The sequence below is a fragment of the Odocoileus virginianus genome, unplaced genomic scaffold (assembly GCF_023699985.2).
Source record: "Odocoileus virginianus isolate 20LAN1187 ecotype Illinois unplaced genomic scaffold, Ovbor_1.2 Unplaced_Contig_1, whole genome shotgun sequence".
Lineage (NCBI taxonomy): Eukaryota > Metazoa > Chordata > Mammalia > Artiodactyla > Cervidae > Odocoileus > Odocoileus virginianus.
This window is the reverse complement of record NW_027224318.1, coordinates 2,886,837-2,891,875: the sequence shown is the minus strand read 5'-3', so window position 1 is coordinate 2,891,875 and position 5,039 is coordinate 2,886,837. Positions and strand designations below refer to the sequence as shown.

Sequence of the window (5,039 nt, the reverse complement as noted above, 5' to 3'; positions counted from 1 at the left end):
GGCCATAAGGCCTCCCACAACTGAAGTTCACTATTGTGTCCTCCCTTAGTTGTTTCTTCTCTTGATCAAACTTCCCAGGTCCTTCTTCCACTCCCCATATCACATAGCTTCCAGAATTGCCATCCTCTCTAAGGACAGCAGTGTTTGGATATACTTCTGTTTGTCAATCTCTCTCAAACTACAGTGCCAGAACAGAATACAGGGACTTGCCTGGTGGTCCAGTGGTTAAGACTCTGCACTCCCAATGCAGGGGGCCTGGGTTTGATCCCTAGTCAGGGAACTAGATCCCACATGCTGCAACTAAGAGTTTGCATGCTGCAACTAAAGATCCTGCATGCCACAACTAAAGATCTCACATGCTTCAATTAAGACCCTGCACAGCCAAATAAAGAAATATTTAAAAGGAAAAAAGAACAGAACACATACAAGGACGGTCTGACTAGCATATAACAAAGCTGAGCCGTTAACTCTTTTTCTTGGACATTTTACTTTGTTTAATAAAACCAAGGCTACACTAGCTTTGGGGAAGCTATGTTTTATACTTCACTCATTTCTACTTTCAGTAAATGAAAAACCTCTGAGATTTTTTCCCCCGACTATGCTCCTTTCAGTACAGTGCCAGGAATCACTTGAAAAGTCCTGTCCTTCCAAGCCAGGAGCTTTTTGCAATTCTCCATGTGACAATCCTTTTTTTTTTTTTTTAAGTGGGTTTAATAAACTCTCATTTGTATTCCTACAGAGTGGTATCAGTATTTGGTCCTTCTTTTCCCAAATAATTGATGTATTGCATGCTTTACATTTACAAGGGAAGGGAACAAATCGTGAGGTGCTCTTCAAAAAATTCTACATCTTGCTGTCTGTCCTAACACAATATGTATGTTGGCTCTTTTGTAATTTTTAAGTATAGAAAGTGAAAGGAAAGAAAGTGAAAGTAGCTCAGTCTTGTCCAACTCTTTGTGACCCCATGGACTATGGGATTCTCCAGGCCAGAATACTGGAGTGGGTAGCCTTTCCCTTCTCCAGGGAATCTTCCCAACCCAGGAATCGAACCCAGGTCTCCCACACTGCAGGCAGATTCTTTACCAGCTGAGCCACAAGGGAAGCCCTTAGGTATAGAAGAAGCCCACTTTTTGCTGTCCCAAATGAGAAAGGAAAACTCAGGATTAGACATTGCGATTATCAATCATCTTGGTTGTAGGAGTCAGACATACACTCCCCTAAGATGCACTAAACAGGTGATGCCAAAGGAGCTTGGTTCTCCTGAGAAAGTGAAGAGGGGTGGTGTTTATACTCTTCAGACTTTTTTAAAGGAAGAAACATTGCAACTAGGATTGAAAAACCATTACAGGTAAAAACTGATTCTTCCTTAATATTATCCCCATCATATTTTGTTGAAAAATTCTTTTTTTATTTTTTAAGTTCAAAATCTTTTGCTGGCTGCCTTATGAAAATAATCAGTTAATTTAGAGCCTGGAAATGAGAAGTATTCCCTGATTTTTGACTAAAAATTCCCTTAAAATAAAAAAGCCTTTTTTCAACATAAATATAAAATTTTATATTTGTTTATATCAATCAAGGTTCAGCTTTTAGATTCAGAGGAAGTGTCTAGCTGGGATAGATTTTAAGGCTCCTGATTATGTCTTAAAAATACATTTACCGTCCCTACCAAATTCTTGTGATAAGCAGATTTTATACCTATGTTATGGATGTCTTCCTCCAAGTCACTGAAAAAATGTTGAACAGGTCAAGACCAAATTTCCAGCTTTTCTGTATGACACTAGAAAGTTCCCTCCAGGATTGCAATGAGCTATAACCAGCACCCTTTTGGCTACAGTAAATCGACTACGGCTGAATCCACCAAGCTCTACTGGGCATGCAGCCCACGCTTCTGTAACTCATCCAAAAGGACATCATGAAACACACTAATATCTGCTTTCCCAATGCAATGCCCTCTTCTTTCTTTCTCCCTGAATTCCTAGTTTTAAACTGGGCAATTTTAAGGTTGTTCCACAGATTTGGGTTTATTTAACCTTCATAAGGAAAGACATTCCTAATGCAGAGATTTTTTAAGTGTCTGTACAATTCTGTAATTTAAAAATGCCAAATTCATCCATACACCAAATAAAGTGAACTAGCCCAATGCACACACTATTCTTAGCTCAGTCTGCCAGGGCACATTTGCATAATATCACAATGTACTGATTTCAACTGTTTGTAATATCAGGCCCAGACTGAGCAAGGCCAGGAAAAAAAACGGAAGTGGCGATAGATGCTACACTACTGCTTTTCATTAATGAAAGGCTTAAAGAATGGCCTCTAAAAAAATAACACTTGTCAGAGCCTTAAAAGGGTACTGTCTAAGGAGTATTGATTGATTCTCGACTAGCCAGGAAATTAGAAAGAGGAGAGTCATAGTGGAACAATTCATCTTTTGTCAATAAAAGGAATCTTTGTTTCTTTTGGAAACCATCTCTCTCGTTGTTCATAGCATGCAGTCTCTAAGAACAGTATATTCTCTAACGATTTTCATGTGTTATCTTGGAAAGTTCTCCAACTGTAATAATTTTGTGTGCTTATACGTGTCACCTTTAACCACTCTTAATCACATCCACCTACCAACGTGAAGTACCTTAGAAATGAAATGTTGGCCCAATGCACCCAGGGGTTGTTTAGTATGGTAGCATTGAAAATGGAGAGAAGTTGTCATTTATGTCAATGAAGACTAAAAATTACATTCTGTTATGTTGTCTAGTCATTTTTTCATTAGAATATAAGTGCTATGGGAGCAGGAATGTTGTTTTGCTCAATGTCCTGTCCTCAGCACCTTGAAGAGTGCCTGTCACATAGCAGGCACTCAGTAATATTCATGGGGTGAATAAATGGATTAATGGATAACTATTTCGATATACATATCTACTCAATGTCTCCTATGGACAAGGCACAAGATAACATATTATTGGGAGTAATCATTCATTTATTCAACAAATATTGAATGCCTAGCGTGTCTCAGGCACAGAACTAGGCTCTAAGAGTATAACTATGGAGAAGATGGATTGTGCCCTCTTAGAGCATATAGCGCAATGACAAGTAACCAAAAGTAAAAGATAGATTCTCCACTTTGGGGAGCTATCTATGTTAAAATTAAGTTGGGGAGAAGGTCCTACTAGAGAGCACAGGGAACTCTGCTCAATGTTATGTAGCTGCCTGGGTAGGAGGAGAGTTTGGGGAAGAATGGATCCACGGTTATGTATGACTGAGTCCCTTCGCTGCTCAAACTACCTGAAACTAACACAACATTGTTAATTGGTTATACCCCAATATAAAATAAAAAGCTTGAAAATAAATAAATACGATCAAGTTGGAGAGGCAAGATATGAACAGAAAGCTAAATAATGAGACTTCAACATATACAATACAAAGTCTATCATCCCTTTTTTGTGTAAGGTTCTAAGGCTTTTACAGACTCCACCTGCAATTAAGTTCATGTCCAGTTTTTTGTTTTGCTCTAGATGCGAAGAGCTGGCTCATTTGAAAAGACCCTGATGCTAGGAAAGGTTGAGGGCAGGAGGAGAAGGGGATGACAGAGAATGAGACAGTTGGATGGCATCACTGACTCGATGGACATGAGTTTGAGTAAACTCCGGGAGTTGGTGATGGACAGGGAGGCCTGGCGTGCTGTGGTTCATGGAGTTGCAAAGAGTTGGACACGACTGAGCGACTGAACTGAACTGATGAAGGTTTCACTCTGTTTTATTTTCACTTGTCATTTTTTCTTTCCCATACACTATAAACCCCCAACCAAACAGGAAACAAAATAAAGTGTGATACAGCTTGTTTACTTGAAAACATCTCAACCTTTCTGCCTACACCACCAAAAGCAATCATACTTCAAAGTCTGTTGGCTGTATCATCTCAACACTTTTAATTTAGATGTAGTTACATTTGCATAACAGTTTAGCTGTGAATTTGGCAGGAAATTTCTGAAGAGTTATTTTGGTTCTACAGAGAGCATGCCCAATGTCTAATAAGCAGATCTCCTGTGCAGTATTGCATTTTTATCTTCACAAAAAAAGTACCCTGGAGGCTCATACCTTGGCAAAAGCTTTTTTTGCTAACAAATAATGCGATTAGCAGCATTGCTTTTCCTGAGAGTGATAATGTGGTAAAGCCTGTTGAATTTTTGAAACCATAGTAACAATACAGGAGAAACTCAATGAAAATTATATTTTCAAATTTTCATATAGTTTACTTTTCTGATTATAAAAGAAATGCATATTCATAATTATATATTTGGAAGGTACAGAAAAATAGAAAGAAGGTAAAAATCTCTCAAATCCTACAACCTGAAGTTAAACACTTTAATGTATAGGAGTAAGTTGTTCTGGTTACCTGTGTGTGTGTGTGTATGTAACAGACTAAAAAGGATTCTAAGATGAGGATACCATGATGGATTAATAATGACTACCTTCTTTCTTTCATTCTTTCATTGTTTCATGCTTTGTTTCTTTAATTACTGAAAATTACAAAAAACAAAATAAGCAAATTAAAATCATGAAACCTCATGTATCCATCATCTAGCTTCAACAACTGTCAACATTCTACCATTTTTGTTTCATCTATATCTCTTGCCCAATTCCCAAGAGACTGGATTGTACCATTTGTATACTTCTTTTATCATTAAGAATGGCATAATTAAAATGCACATGTTTCAACTGCACAATTTTGAAAAAAATTGATACATCCATGTAATCTACACCCATATCCAGAGAGTTCCCTTCACAATCAATTCTGCCCCTCCTCCATCTTAAAGGCAATCAGAATTTTGACTCACCTAGAACTTCATATACATATACAAACGCATGTACATAAACTGTATGCAGGTCAGGAAGCAACAGTTAGAACTGGACATGGAACAACAGACTGGTTCCAAATAGGAAAAGGAGTATGTCAAGGCTGTATATTGTCACCCTGCTTATTTAACTTATATGCAGAGTACATCATGAGAAACGCTGGGCTGGATGAAACACAAGCTGGAATCA

At 37.9% G+C, this 5,039-nt stretch overlaps 1 non-coding gene across 1 annotated transcript; it reads left to right on the top strand.

The window, feature by feature from the left end:
• The first annotated feature begins 207 nt into the window (after positions 1 to 207).
• On the top strand, positions 208 to 280 carry TRNAG-CCC (transfer RNA glycine (anticodon CCC)). The gene has a single exon. It is a non-coding gene; the product is annotated as a tRNA-Gly (tRNA).
• The last annotated feature ends 4,759 nt before the right edge of the window (positions 281 to 5,039 follow it).